The sequence below is a fragment of the Heptranchias perlo genome, chromosome 21 (genome assembly GCF_035084215.1).
Source record: "Heptranchias perlo isolate sHepPer1 chromosome 21, sHepPer1.hap1, whole genome shotgun sequence".
NCBI classification, from domain to species: Eukaryota; Metazoa; Chordata; class Chondrichthyes; order Hexanchiformes; family Hexanchidae; genus Heptranchias; species Heptranchias perlo.
Genome location: NC_090345.1, coordinates 49459922 through 49476286, shown reverse-complemented (window position 1 = coordinate 49476286; position 16365 = coordinate 49459922). Strand labels below are relative to the sequence as shown.

At 44.4% G+C, this 16365-nt stretch overlaps 1 long non-coding RNA gene across 1 annotated transcript in view; it reads right to left on the bottom strand.

The window, feature by feature from the left end:
• Positions 1 to 3940: 3940 nt before the first annotated feature.
• The window catches only part of LOC137340356 (uncharacterized), a 75523-nt gene continuing 63098 nt past the window's right edge, over positions 3941 to 16365 (bottom strand). The window contains exon 3 of the long non-coding RNA XR_010966790.1: positions 3941 to 4859. This is a non-coding gene — a long non-coding RNA (uncharacterized lncRNA). The remainder of the gene's footprint in view (positions 4860 to 16365) is intronic.

Here is a 16365-nt window from a genome sequence, read left to right as displayed (position 1 = left end):
CTGGTGATGCTGTTTGCCTTCCGAGGAGGTCATGACTGCAGCTACGGCGGCCCCCATCCGGAAGTTTGAGGGGGTCCGCAAGGTAGGTAAACGTGTCTGGACACCGGGGTAAGTGTGCAAGTTTATGCATTTGATTGTCAGGAGGAGGGTGGTGGAGGCCAAACTTTGTCCTAAGTGACAGAGTGGCCTTCTGCAATGAGTAAGGGTCTCCCCCCCCCAACCTGTCAAATGGACCTTTGCAGCTGCCACAGGCTGATGGCTGCAACACGTCCATTTGAACTGGGAGTATTTCCCCCAGTATGGGAAACAGTCTCAGTTCATTTCAAAATCCCACTCCTCTTAAAATATCAGGTCAATCAGGTCTGTAAACAACCTGAAGTATCTGTTTAAGTACTTTAAGTGGCACCCCGCTGGCTTTAATTGCCTGCGGGAGTCCCACATGCGGGGGCTGCGCGCGCATGTGAGCGCGACACTGGGGAATCCGGAAGTGGGTGGGTTGGAGCCGGGCTCCAGACCCGCCCCGGGAGTCCTGGATTTTCGCAGCTCCCCCGCCACGAACGCACCCGATCGCGGGTGCGAAAGTCGAGCCCTTTGTGTCCTCATCGCAACTTGCTTTTCCACCTATTTTTGTATCATCAGCAAATTTGGCCACAAGACACTCTGTTCCTTCATCCAAGTCATTGATATATATTGTAAATAGTTGAGGCCCCAGTACTGAGCCCTGCGGCACCCCTCTAGTTACAGATTGCCATTTTGAAAATGACCCTTTTATCCCGACTCTTTGTTTTCCGTTAGTTAGTCAATCCTCTATCCATGCCAGTATATTACCCCCAACACCACAAGCTCTTATCTCGTGCAGTAATCTTTTATGTGGCACCTTATCGAATGCCTTTTGGAAATCCAAATATACTGCATCCATTGGTTCCCCTTTATCCACCCTGCCCGTTACTTCCTCAAAGAACTCTAATAAATTTGTCAGACATGATTTCCCCTTCATAAAACCATGTTGACTCTCCTTGATTGTATTATGAGTCTCCAAATGTCCTGCTACTACTTCCTTAATAATGGATTCTAGCATTTTCCCAATGACAGATGTTAGGCTAACTGGTCTAGAGTTACCTGCTTTCTCTCTCACTCCCTTCCTGAATAGGGGTGTTATGTTTGCGATTTTCCAATCCGCTGGGACCTTTCCAGAATCTAATGAATTCTGGAAGATTACAACCAATGCATCCACTATCTCTGTAGCCACTTCCTTTAAGACCCTCGGATGCAAGCCGTCAGGTCCAGGGGACTTGTCAGCCTTCAGACCCATTAGTTCACCTCGTACTTTTTCTCTAGTGATAGTGATTGTTTTTAGTTCCTCCCTCCCCTTTGCCCCTTGATTTTCTACTATTATTGGTATGTTATTAGTGTCTTCTACAGTGAAGACAGATACAAAATATCTGTTCAATTCCTCTGCTATTTCCTTGTTTTCCATTATTATTTCCCCAGTCTCATCCTCTAAGGGACCAATGTTTACTTGAGCTACCCTCTTCCTTTTTATATACTTGTAGAAGCTTTTACTGTCAGTTTTTATATTTCTTGCTAGTTTACTCTCATAATTTATTTTCTCCCTCTTTATTATTCTTTTAGTCATCCTTTGCTGATTTTTAAAGTTTTCCCAATCTTTGGGCTTACCAGTAATCTTTGCCATGTTGTATGCTTTTTCTTTTAACCTGATACCATCCTTGACTTCCTTAGTTAGCCATGGTTGGTTCATGGTTGTGGAGTCTTTCCTCCTCACAGGGATATATTTTTGTTGCGAGTCATAAAATATCTTTTTAAATGTTTGCCAATGCTTATCCACCATCATACCATCTAATCTGTTTACCCAGTCCACTTTAGCCAATTCCACCCTCATTCCTTTATAATTGCCCTTATTTAAGTTTTATACAGTAATTTCAGACCCAAGATCCTCGCTCTCAAACTGGATGTGAAATTCTATCATGTTATGATCACTGCTTCCCAAGGGATCCTTTACTTTGAGATCATTAATTAATCCTGTTTCGTTACCCATTACCAGATCCAAAATGGCCTGTTCCCTGGTTGGTTCCCCGACGTATTGGTCTAAGAAACAGTCCCTAATACACTCTATGAACTCCTCCTCAGGGCTATTTTTGCCAATTTGATTTGTCCAATCTATGTGAAAGTTAAAATTGCCCATGTTTATTGCATTACCTTTTTTACAAGCCCCCCTTATTTCCTGATTTATATTTTGCCCTACAGTGTAGCTACTGTTAGAGGGCCTATATACTACTCCCACCAGTGATTTCTTTCCCTTGTTATTTCTTACCTACACCCAAATTGATTTGACATCTTGATCTTCTGAGCCAAATCATTTCTCACTATTATACCAATTTCATCCTTTATTAACAGAGCTACCCCACCACCTTTACCTTTTTTCCTATCCTTCCAAAATGTTAAATAACCCTGAATATTTAGCTCCCAACCTTGGTCACCTTGCAACCACGTCTCTGTAATGGCTACGAGATCATACCCATTTGTTTCTATTTGTGCCGTCAATTCATCTATCTTATTACGAATGCTGCGCGTATTCAGATAAAGAACCTTTAATTTTGTCGTTTTACCATTCTTTCCTACCCCGGCCCCATTTGCTAGTGCACTCTTATGTTTGTACGCTCTGTCCCTTCCTGACACACTCTGTTTATCATTACCCCCATCACTTTCCTGTACTACTTCCTTGTCTTTTCTCTTTATCAATCTAAACTTCGCCCCACCTGAGCCCTCCACCCCTCTATTTAGTTTGAAGCCTTCTTGGTTACCTTTTTGGTCTCTAATAGGCCCTACTCTTTCCTTAGTTATCGTCTTGCTCTTTATGTATCTATAAAATATCTTTGGGTTTTCCTTGATTTTACTTGCCAATATTCTTTCATGCCCTCTCTTTGCTTTCCTAATTTCCTTTTTAATTTCACCCCTGCACTTTCTATACTCCTCTAGGCTTTCTGCAGTATTGAGCACTCGGTATCTGATGTAAGCTTCCCTTTTTTGCCTTATCCTACCCTGTATGCTCCTTGACATCCAGGGGGCTCTAGATTTGGGAGTCCCACCCTTTTTCTTTGTGGGAACATATTTGTTCTGAACCCTCACTATCTCCTCCTTGAATGCCTCCCACTGCTCTAACACTGATTTACTTTCAAGTAGCTGTTTCCAGTCCACTTTTGCTAAATCACTTCTCAGCTTAGTAAAATTGGCCTTTCCCCAGTTGAAAACTTTCACTCTTGTTCTATCTTTGTCTTTTTCCATAACTACTCTAAACCTAACTGAATTATGATCACTACCACCAAAATGCTCTCCCACTGATACTCCTTCCACCTGCCCAGCTTCATTCCCTAAAACTAAGTCCAGAACTGTCCCCTCTCTTGTTGGGCTTGCTACGTACTGGCTAAAAAAGTTCTCCTGAACGTATTTTAAAATTTCTGCACCCACTGTACCTTTTACACTGATTCTATCCCAGTTAATATTAGGTTAGTTGAAATCCCCTACCATTACTGCCCTATTGTTTTTGCATTTCTCAGAAATTTGCCTACATATTTGCTCTTCTATCTCCCTCTGACTGTTTGGGGGTCTATAGTACACTCCCAGCAGTGCGATTGCCCCTTTTTTTGATCTTTAGCTCAACCTATATGGCTTCATTTCATGATCCTTCTAACATATCATCCCCTCCTCATGGCTGTAATTGTTTCTTTAACCAATATTGTCACTCCCCTCCTGAAACAAGCTCATAATGCACCATTAACCACCAGCTTGCACCTGGACAGCGATTTCCAGACTATTGTTTTAACTTGTATTTATAGAGCCAACCGAAAATTAATTCACACAAATTCTACAGTCAATTTTATCAAACAAGGAGATTAAGCAGAAATCTCCTCTACTCTGGTTTTAATTTGCGTTTTTATTTTTGCCATAAATGGTCACCATTCCTTTACTGGGCTGGGGGCCATGAACACGTCAGGATGAGAATGTGACAGGAATTTCGAACAGTAATAATAAACACATGCTGAAGAAAGACGTAACCAGGGCCCATGGCACAAACTTTACATGTAAATCACAATTAACATCACCTAACAGAACCATCGATCTTCATCATACACATATCATGATTGGTGAAAATCCCTAGCATTGCATTTATGGGATAATTTCCCTCCACTGTACACCTGAAGTACCCTCTGCCTGATCTGATCTGACCAGAACCCACCTAAATTTGTGGATTTTGGACCCAAAGCTGCAGACCTGCCCCTTGGAAGGGCTTTGTACTTGGAAACAGGAGTGGAAATCCAACCTCAGCCTGGGGCCTGAGGTCTCCAGCAGCAGGGCCTCCATAAACAGGCATCCAGCTCTGAAGATATTGTTGGGTGCCTACAATGAACAGGTGTATACCTCTTTCCATCTTCTTGCTGCTTGCCCCTTCTCAGATCCCCTGTGTGAGCAGGCCTGCACTCTGGGGCTAAGGTCCAGCTCTCCTTAGTGTATGGAAGGAACAAGCACTCTGGACCCGTTAGGGGGAAATCTCAGGGCAACAAAAAAAGGTAATGTGGAACCCATGACTCTCTGCCCCTTATTCTTATGTTTTGTGTCTGAGAAATATGCATTCTCCAACACAGAGGAGTGGAAAATTGTCTCTTTAATATCAACCTGCTTAAGCAGCTATGACAGTAAATAATAGTTTCACTCTGATGGATATATCAGCCTAGGATGGGATCATGCTGTCTCCTCCGTTCACACATCTGGACTGGGGTAGATTTCTTTATCTTTTATTCTTCCAGAACCTTTAGAGTGCTGTTTTTTTCCTTTGGTTCTTCCTGAAAAAAATGTACTTTCATTTTTTAATTTGTTTTTTTTGTATCAGAGCACGTAGAGAATGTTTATGTTGAATATTGTTTCCAAAAGCTGTCTGTCATTGAAGCATTTCCAAAACTTCAGCAGAAAAAGGAAGAACTTAAAAAAGAGGGGACATGAAAGAAGCTCATAGAACACATAAGAACATAAGAAATAGGAGCAGGAGTAGGCCATCCGGCCCCTCAAGCCTGCTCCACCATTCAACAAGATCATGGCTGATCTTCTACCTCAACACCATTTTCCTGCACTATCCCCATATTTTTTATTTTTTTTTAATTCGTTCACGGGATGTGGGCGTCGCTGGCAAGGCCGGCATTTATTGCCCATCCCTAATTGCCCTCGAGAAGGTGGTGGTGAGCCGCCTTCTTGAACCGCTGCAGTCCGTGTGGTGAAGGTTCTCCCACAGTGCTGTTAGGAAGGGAGTTCCAGGATTTTGACCCAGCGACAATGAAGGAACGGCGATATATTTCCAAGTCGGGATGGTGTGTGACTTGGAGGGGAACGTGCAGGTGGTGTTGTTTCCATGTGCCTGCTGCCCTTGTCCTTCTAGGGGGTAGAGGTCGCGGGTTTTGGAGGTGCTGTCGAAGAAGCCTTGGTGAGTTGCTGCAGTGCATCCTGTGGATGGTACACACTGCAGCCACTGTGCGCCGGTGGTGAAGGGAGTGAATGTTTAGGGTGGTGGATGGGGTGCCAATCAAGTGGGCTGCTTTGTCCTGGATGGTGTCAAGCTTCTTGAGTGTTGTTGGAGCTGCACTCATCCAGGCAAGTGGAGAGTATTCCATAACACTCCTGACTTGTGCCTTGTAGATGGTGGAAAGGCTTTGGGGAGTCAGGAGGTGAGACACTCGCCACAGAATACCCAGCCTCTGACCTGCTCTCGTAGCCACAGTATTTATATGGCTGGTCCAGTTAAGTTTCTGGTCAATGGTGACCCCCGGGATGTTGATGGTGGGGGATTTGGCAATGGTAATGCCGTTGAATGTCAAGGGGGGGGGTGGTTAGACTGTCTCTTGTTGGAGATGGTCATTGCCTGGCAGTTGTCTGGCGCGAATGTTACTTGCCACTTATGAGCCCAAGCCTGGATGTTGTCCAGGTCTTGCTGCATGCAGGCTCGGACTGCTTCATTATTTGAGGGGTTGCGAATGGAACTGAACACTGTGCAATCATCAGCGAACATCCCCATTTCTGACCTTATGATGGAGGGAAGGTCATTGATGAAGCAGCTGAAGATGGTTGGGCCTAGGACACTGCCCTGAGGAATTCCTGCAGCAATGTCCTGGGGCTGAGATGATTGGCCTCCAACAACCACTACCATCTTCCTTTGTGCTAGGTATGACTCCAGCCACTGGAGAGTTTTCCCCCGATTCCCATTGACTTCAATTTTACTAGGGCTCCTTGGTGCCACACTGGGTCAAATGCTGCCTTGATGTCAAGGGCAGTCACTCTCATCTCACCTCTGGAATTCAGCTCTTTTGTCCATGTTTGGACCAAGGCTGTAATGAGGTCTGGAGCTGAGTGATCCTGGTGGAACCCAAACTGAGCATCGGTGAGCAGGTTATTGGTGAGTAAGTGCCGCTTGATAGCACTGTTGACGACACCTTCTATCACTTTGCTGATGATTGAGAGTAGACTGATGGGGTGGTAATTGGCCGGATTGGATTTGTCCTGCTTTTTGTGGACAGGACATACCTGGGCAATTTTCCACATTGTCAGGTAGATGCCATGTTGTAGCTGTACTGGAACAACTTGGTTAGAGGCGCAGCTAGTTCTGGAGCACAAGTCTTCAGCATTACAGCCGGGATGTTTTCGGGGCCCATAGCCTTTGCTGTATTCAGTGCACTCAGCCATTTCTTGATATCACGTGGAGTGAATCGAATTGGCTGAAGACTGGCTTCTGTGATGGTGGGGATATCGGGAGGAGGTCGAGATGGATCATCCACTCGGCACTTCTGGCTGAAGATGGTTGCAAACGCTTCAGCCTTGTCTTTTGCACTCACGTGCTGGACTCCGCCATCATTGAGGATGGGGATGTTCGCAGAGCCTCCTCCTCCCGTTAGTTGTTTAATTGTCCACCACCATTCACGACTGGATGTGGCAGGACTGCAGAGCTTTGATCTGATCCGTTGGTTGTGGAATCACTTAGCTCTGTCTATAGCATGTTGCTTCCGCTGTTTAGCATGCATGTAGTCCTGAGTTGTAGCTTCGCTAGGTTGGCACCTTATTTTTAGGTCCGCCTGGTGCTGCTCCTGGCATGCTCTTCTACACTCCTCATTGAACCAGGGTTGATCCCCTGGCTTGTTGGTAATGGTAGAGTGAGGAATATGCCGGGCCATGAGGTTACAGATTGTGCTGGAATACAATTCTGTTGCTGCTGATGGCCCACAGCACCTCATGGACGCCCAGTTTTGAGCTGCTAGATCTGTTCTGAATCTTTCCCATTAGTCTCACCAAGGCCCTATATAATTGCAGTAAGACATCTTTACTTCTGTACACAAATCCTTTTATAATAAAGGCCAACATACCATTAGCCTTCCTAATTGCTTGCTGCACCTGCATGTTAGCTTTCAGTGACTCATGTACAAGGACACCCAGGTCCCTTTGAACATCAACATTTCCCAATCTCTCACCATTTAAAAAATACTCTGTATTTCTGCTTTTCCTTCCAAAGTGGATAACTTCACATTTTTCCACATTAAATTCCATCTGCCATGTTGTTGCCTACTCACTTAGCCTATCTATATCCCCTTGAAGCCTCTTTGCATCCTTCTCACAACTCACATTCCCACCCAGTTTTGTGTCATCAGCAAACTTAGAAATATTACATTTGGACCCCTCATCCAAATCATTGATATAGATTGTGAATAGCTGGGGCCCAAGCACCGATCCCTGCAGTACCCCACTAGTCACAGTCTGCCATCCCGAAAAAGACCCGTTTATTGCTACTCTCTGTTTTCTGTCTGTTAACCAATTCTCAATCCATGCCAGTATATTGCCCCCAATTCCATGTGCTCTATCTTTGTTCACCAACTTCCTGTGTGGGACCTTATCGAAAGCCTTCTGAAAATCCAAATATACCACATCCACTGGTTCCCGCTTATCTGTTCTACTAGTTACATCCCCAAAGAACTCCAATAGGTTTGTCAAACATGATTTCCCTTTCATAAATCCATATTGACACTGCCAAATTCTAGTATTATTTTCTAAGTGTCCTGTTGTCACATCCTTTATAATAGATTCTAGCATTTTCCCTACTATTGATGTCAGGCTAGCAGGTCTGTAGTTCCCTGTTTTCTCTCTCCCTCCTTTCTTAAATAGTGGGGTTACATTTTCTACCCTCCAATCTGCAGGAACCGTTCCAGAATCCATAGAATTTAAGATGACAACCAATGCATCCTATTTCTATAGCCATCTCTTTCAAAACCCTGGGATGTAGATCATCAGGTCCTTGGGATTTATCGACTTTCAGTCCCATTAATTTCTCTAGTACTATTTTTTTACTAATACTAATTTCTTTCAGTTCCTCATTCTCGCCAGACCCTTGGTTCTCTAATATTTCTTGGAGGTTTTTTGTGTCTTCTTCCGTGAAGACCAGACACAAAGTATTTGTTTAATTTCTCTGCCATTTCCTAAATCTCCATTATAAATTCTCCCGTCTCTGTCTGTAAGGGACCCACATTTGCCTTTGCCAGTCTTTTCCTTTTTACATACCTATAGAAGCTTTCATAGTTCGTTTTTATGTTTCTTGCTAGTTTACTCTCATATTCTATTTTCCCTTTCTTTATCAATTTCTTGGTCCTCCTTTGCTGAATTCTAAAATGCTCCCAATCCTCAGGCTTACTGCTTTTTCTGGCAACTTTATATGTCTCTTCCTTTGATTTAATACTATCTTTAATTTCTCTTGTTAGCCACGGTTGGACCACTTTTCCTGTTGGGTTTTTGTGCCTTAAAGGAATATATGTATGTTGCAAATGATGTATTAATTCTTTAAATGCTAGCCATTGCCTGTCTACCTTTTAATGTAGTTCCCCAATCAACCACAGCCAGCTTGCGCCTCATACCTTTGTAGTTTCCTTTGTTCAGATTTAAGACCCTAGTTTCGGATTGAACTACATCACTTTCAAACTTAATGAAGAATTCTATCATATTATGGTCACTCTTCCCTAAGGGCTCCTTTACAACAAGATTATTAATTAATCCTTTCTCATTGCACAATACTAGAACTAAAATAGCCTGTTCCCTGGTTGGTTCCTCAACATACTGATCTGGAAAACCATCTGATATACATTCCAGGAATTCATCCTCCACAGTATTAGCCCTAATTTGGTTTGCTCAATCTATATGTAGATTAAAGTCCCCCATGATTACTGTATTACAAAGCTTCACAGGAGCTCTGGGACTGGCAAGGCGGCTAGGTGCAAGTTTCGAAGTCCTATGGCGGTTGTTTTGGATGAGTCCATGTTTGAAGTGGTGTAAGATGAAAGAAGGCATACCAGGGAAGGGAGCAGGCATGAGGCCTCATAACCTGCACGCTGGTCAGACCCACCTTGAGAACTGTGTCCAGTTCTGGTCAGACTCACCTTGAGTATTGTCGCCAGTTCGGTTCAGACCCACCTTGAGAACTGTATCCAGTTCTGGTCAGACTCACTTTGAGAACTGTGTCCAGTTCTGGTCAGACTCACTTTGAGTACTGTGTCCAGTTATAGTCAGATCCAGCTTGAATACTATGTCTAATTCTGTTCTGACTGTACCTTGAGTACTGTGCCGAGTTCTGGTCAGACCCACCTTGAGTACTGTGTCCAGTTCTGGTCAAACCCACCTTGAGTACTGTGCCCAGTTCTGGTCAGACCCACCTTGAGTACTGTGTCCAGTTCTGGTCAGACCCACCTTGAACACTATGTCCAGTTCTGGTCAAACCCACCTTGAGTACTGTGCCGAGTTCTGGTCAGGCTCACCTTGATTACTGTGTCCAGTTCTGGACAGATCCACCTTGAGTCCTCTATCTAGTTCTGGATAGACCCACCTCGAGCACTGTGTCTAGTCTGGTAAGACTGCATCTTGAGTACTGTGTCCAATTCTGGTCAGACCCACCTTGAACACTGTGCCCAGATCTGATCAGAACCACCTAGAGTACCAACTACTTCCATCTCCGTAACATCGCCCGTCTCCACCCCTGCCTCAGCTCATCTGCTGCTGAAACCCTCATCCATGCCTTTGTAACCTCTAGTCTGGACTATTCCAATGCTCTCCTGGCTGGCCCCCCATCTTCCACCCCCCATAAACTTGAGTTCATCTAGAACTCTGCTGCCTGTATCCTAACTCGCACCAAGTCCTGTTCACCCATCACCTCTGTGCTCGCTGACCTACATTGGCTCCGGGAACATCTCGATTTTAAAATTCTCATCCCCGTTTTCAAATCCCTCACCCCTCCCTATCTCTGTAACCTCCTCCAGCCCTACAACGCTCCAAGATCTCTGCGCTCCTCCAATTCTTGCCTCATGCACATCCCCAATTTTAATCCCTCCACCATTGGCGGCCGTGCCTTCAGCTGCCTAGGCCCCAAGCTCTGGAATTCCCTCCCTAAACCTCTCCGCCTCTCTCTGTCCTCCTTTAAGATGCTCCTTAAAACCTACCTCTTTGACCAAGCTTTTGTTCACCTGTCCTAATCCTCCTTATGTGGCTCGGTGTCAAATTTTGTTTGATAATCGCTCCTGTGAAGTCCCTTGGGATGTTTTACTACTTTAAAGGCGCTATATAAATGCAAGTTGTTGTTGCTGTAGTTGTAGTTGTTTTGTTCACTAACACTGAGTACTGTGTCTAATTCAGGTCAGACCCACCTTGAGTACTGTCTGCAATTCTGGTCAGACCCAACCTTGATTACTGTGTCTAGTCTGGTCAGACCCATCTTCAGCACTCTGTCCAGTTCTGGTCAGACCCCCGTTGAGTACTGTGTCCAGTTCTAGTTAGACCCACCTTAAGCACTGTGTCCAGTTCTGGTCAGACCCACCTTAAGCACTGTGTCCAGTTCTGGTCAGACCCACCTTGAGCACTATATCCAGTTCTGGTCAGACCCACCTTGAGCACTTTGTCCAGTTCTGGTCACTAAGACACAAGTGGGACATTCGAGCGCTGGAGGAAGGTCAGAGAAGATCCACAAGGCTGATCCCCAGTGTCAGGAGTCTGAGTTATGAGGGAAGATTAGAGAGACGAGCCCCGATTTTAACCTCAGCACCCCCCCACCCCGCTCTAGATGACATCTGTGCGAGCTGGGGATTAAAATCGGAGCAAAGACCTATGCACTGGTTCGTTGCTGCATATTCACCTGCTCCATTTTAACACGCCCGTTTCAGGCAGTGTAAGGCCCTCACCCCAGGCAGGTGTGGACCTCGTTGATATTGAAAAGTTGGTGTCTTGACTGCAAAGTTTTAGACCCTGATGATATTTTAACCTGGAGTGGCGCATTTGGCACCCAATGTCAGCCTCGCCTGGAACACTGGGAGCCAAGGAGCAGCAGGCACAGAACAGGGTTGAAAAGGTTAGTACATTTTCTTTTTATTAGTCTCCTTGTGGGACAGGAGCAGCAAGAGTTCTCCTCCAGGCCCCTCAAGGAATCTTAGGACCACCCCTGCCCCGGATTTCCCTCCCACTCTCCCGTCTGTCATCGCCTACTGCTACCCGCCACCTGAATGTCAGGGACCAATCTCGCAGTCCCTGTTGGCAACCACCTGCTGTGCTCACCCCCCTCATGCCTTACACGCCGAGTTCAGGCTCAGGCTTGAATATATTAATAAGGCCTGGGGGTTAAATGGCCCTGGCCTGACGCTCACTCCACCAGGCCCACACTCAGCGCTCGCCCCCAGTTAAAATCAGCCCTCTGGTCTTCAATCTAAATAAGAGATGTTTGAGAGTAAATCTTTTAGAATTATATAAGATTGCAAATAGTATGGAAAAGGTAAGTCCAGAATATTAATTTAAATTAAATTGTGGGAGTAGGGCAAAGGGCCATAGGTTCAAACTAGTAAATGGCAACTTTAGGACTGATGTCAGGAAGTTCTTCTTCACGCAAAAAGCAATCAACATTTGGAATGGAGCAGGAGAGCCAATAACTTTGGAATCATTTAAGCACTAATTAGATGCTGCAATGGTCTAACCATGGGGAGCTTCTGGTGAAGATGAAATGGCTCTGGGCGGGAATGGAGCGACAGCCGACTTGGTCTAATTTTAACCTCTCCTACACACCATTGTCGTTGGGCGAGGGAGGTTAAAATCGAAGCCCTGGTGTCACAGACCCGGGATGCACAGAGATGGGGCTGGTGGGTCTAAATTGTGAGCAGATGCCAGGATGAGTTCTATGTTTGCTAATGTGGATGGAAAATGTGGAATTCTGTAATTCTACCATCTTTTGGTCACTTGCCAACACTTGGATAGTTCTTTGCAAAGCTGCAAATGGTCCCAGCAGTTCCAGACACTTGGATTCAACCAAAACCTAACTATCAATTGTTCTCAAGAGTTGCACAATACACTGATGGATAATCACCACAAAAATAGTGCAAATGATTTTAATGCTATTTAGATACTGCTAATAAGATATACGCAGAAAAGATATAACACAAAAGAAATACTTGCCAATGTGCATTGAGTTTACAGTAACACAACATCCTTGGGCATTACATTCAGTACCAATATGCATTACCTTATATTGATCAATATTAAATATCATTTATCTGCCCAGAACATCCTGCTTCATAAACATGCCATCTGTAAACTTCACTGTTATAACTTGCTTGATTTATAGATGTTGAGTTCATAGGACTATGATAGGAGGACTATGCTTGTGACATCTCTTAAAGAATGCAGTCACATCAGCTGTCCTCCAGTCCTTTGTATAAGTTTCCAATACCACAACTCCTAATTCTAGTGTCATTAGTTTGAATACTCTTGGGTGCTTTCCATCTGGACTTGCGCTATGAATGATTTTGATAGCTACTGTTGTATTCAATGTCTTTATGTGTGTTTGCTCTGGATTGTTGTAGATTGCATGCCTGCTCCCCCTTGTCAAAGCACAAATCCCCCATTGTTAAAATATCATCTGCTCTAGACACCCAGATACTGCCTGCAGCTTCTCCTCATGAATTCCTGGCAAATGAAGAAGAACTTGCATTTATATAGCGTCTTTCACAACCTCAGGATGTCCCAAAGCGCCTTACAGCCAATGAAGTACTTTTTGAAGTGTAGTCACTGTTGTAATGTAGGGAAAGACGGCAGCCAATTTGCGGACAGCAAGATCCCATAAATAGCAATGTGATAATGACTAGATAATCTGTTTTAGTGATGTTGGTTGAGGAACAAATATTGTCCAGGACACCAGGGAGCACTCGCCCACTCTTCTTCGAAATAGTGCCATAGGATCTTTTATGTCCACCTGAGAGGGCAGACGGGGCCTTGGTTTAATGTCTCATCTGAAAGACAGTGCAGCACTCCCTCAGTACTGTACTGGAGTGTCGGCCTAGATTATATGCTCAAGTCTCTGGAGTGGGGCTCAAATCCTAACTCAGAGGCGAGAGTGTTACTCACTGAGCCACAGCTAACACCACATGAAATGGAGAACAAGGTCATATTGACCTAACCCGCCCGGTGGAAATCTCTCATTTTACAGCCTGCCCAATTTAGCTCTTCTGACATACAAATATACAAAATTCATAGGCAGGAAAAGACCAGCTGGTCCATCAAGCCTGCCTCACACCATGATGGCTGGAGCATCACAGCACCACACCAGCTGGCAATGTATTCCAGAGGCTCACTACTCCATTGAGGTCAACACTTGCACAGGTGTGTAAATCGGGCGGCCGATCTGATCCGATCCTGCCGGACAGGTTAGATTAGAATTACACTTGTTTCTACCTTTCATTGTAAGATACTTCCCAGGATGAGATTTCTGCCTTTCTCTGACTGTGCGCCTGACTTTAGCCTGTGCCAGTGTAGTCTGGCTTCGTATCTCCAGGGCAGTCAAAGAAAATTAATCTAAATAAAGAAATTAAAAATAGGGCCAGAAAGAGTGTTACCTAAATTATAAATTCCCCTCTAAACATCATACTAACACAGGCAAGCACAGCGCCACTAGTGCCTAGTGTTGCTATGATGCACCTGTCAGGAAATATGGCCGCCTGTATTTCTACCCCTGCCCACTTGAGTTACTTTAAACGGGCAGGTGTAGTAATAGAGCTGGCCATATTTAGAATACTATTTATTATCACTTTAAAAAGCTTTCTTACGATGCAAGGAAATTTGTTCTGCCCTCCCCAAAACTACTTATTTCCAGTTATTTATTTTATTACATTATTCCAAATTCCCATTCACAGTATCATAGCAGGTACAGCACAGGAGGAGGCCATTTGGTCCACTGTGTCTGTGCCAGCTCTTTGTAAGAGCTATCCAATTAGTCCCATTCCCCTGCTCTTTCCCCATAGCCCTGTAATTTTTTTTCCCTGCAAGTATTTATTCAATTCCCTTCTGAAAGTTACTATTAAATGCTTCCACCACCCTTTCAGGCAGTGCATTCCAGATCATTACAACTCGCTGCATAAAAAAATGTTTCCTCGTGTTGCCCCTGACTCTTTTGCCGATCACCTTAAATCTGTGTTCTCTGGTTACTGACCCTTCTGCCACTGGAAACAGTTTCTCCTTATTTCCTCTATCAAAACCTTTCATGATTTTGAACACCTCTGTCAAATTTCCCCTTAATCTTCTCTGTTCTAAGTGGAACAACCCCAGCTTCTCCAGTCTCTCCACATAACTGAAGTCCCTCATCCCTGGTACCATTCCAGTAAATCTCTTCTTCACCCTCTCTAAGGCCTTGACATCTTTTCTGAAGTGTGGTGCCCAGAATTGAATACAATACTCCAGCTGAGACCTAAACAGTGTTTTATAACGATTTAGCATAACTTCCTTGCTTTAGTACTCTATGCTTCCTTTGATAAAGCCAAGGATCCCATATGCTTTTTTAATTGCCTTCTCAACTTGTCCTGCCACCTTCAAAGATTTGTGTACACACACCCCAAGGTCTCTCTGTTCCTGGACCCCCTTTAAAATTGTACCATTTAGTTTATATTGCCTCTCCTCATTCTTCCTACCAAAATTTATCACTTCACACTTCTCGGCGTTAAATTTCATCTGCCATGTGTCTGCCCAGTTCACCAGTCTGTCTATGTCTTCCTGTTACTATCCTCCACATTGTTTACTACATTCCCGAGTTTCGTGTCATCTGCAAACTTTGAAATTATGCCCTATATACCTAAATCCAGGTCATTCGTATACATCAAAAAGCCACCTGGGGAACACCACTGCATAATTCCCTCCAGTCTGAAAAACAACTGTTCACCATTACACTAACATTATGGTGTTGCGTTATTTGCTTCAAGTGGAAATAATTTATTTATTTCTTTATTCCCTCCTCCCTTTCCTTTCTCCTTTTTCTCATTCATTTACCTGATTTTAAAGCATGTTTCATTTCTCACCCTCGCTTCCCACAGTGGATCTATAGTTCCTACTGAAGCAGGGACCTTGGAGATTTCTCCAATAACCAGCATCTGAACAGGTTGGGATTTGCCATGGTTCAGACTGGCGACTGGCTGACCGACTCTATCTGCAATGTCAGGAGTTAGCGTCAAAGTACCTCATTAACATTCCCCTTTGCTTTGACTCAAATATCGTTCTCCTCAGTGACAGATTAAACAGTTCATCCCAAGCAACTCACTCAGAATTTTAATTTGATGGCTTAAACTATACAAAGCACTGAAAAAAATGAAAGCTTCTTATTTTTTTAGTTTTTTCCTCCACTTGCACCTGAAACCTGTTATTTGCAAATTTTCTGCCTGGCTGTCATGCTGCATTCTGGGTATTATAGTTGCACAGCAGTAGAGGGAAATTACAACTTCCATGATGCCCCTCCCCCCCACACACAATTGACCAATGGAAATTATAAATCTGCAGCATCTAAGAGCTGGATTGATAGGGGATGTAGTGCATGGAGCAGTGGATGAGGCTAGTGGTGCAGTTGGTAGGAGATGCCACTTGACAGTTGACCTCACGCATCTTGACCACTCATGTCAAAGCATTGAATTTCTTCCCGCACTGCATCCATGTTCATGGTGCTGTGCGCCTTGCATTTGACTTTGTCCCCTACTGCCTCCCACTGCTTCTTGAGCATATGTCTGGAGGTCCTCTTGCCCCCTGTGGATAAGGATGCCCCTCCTTCTGTGCACCTCTTACACCAAAGCCTCTAGTGCATCATCTGAGAACCTTGGTGCATGCTGTCTCGCAGGTCTGGTACAAATTCAGATCGGCAGATTGGTGAGGTCTAGCATGCAGGTTGGAGGATGTGGGATTTAGTAGTGGGCAACATTTATTCAATGCTTTACCATAACTCAACAATTTATAAACCAAGGGACAGGACCTGCATCTGTGTTTTATGTG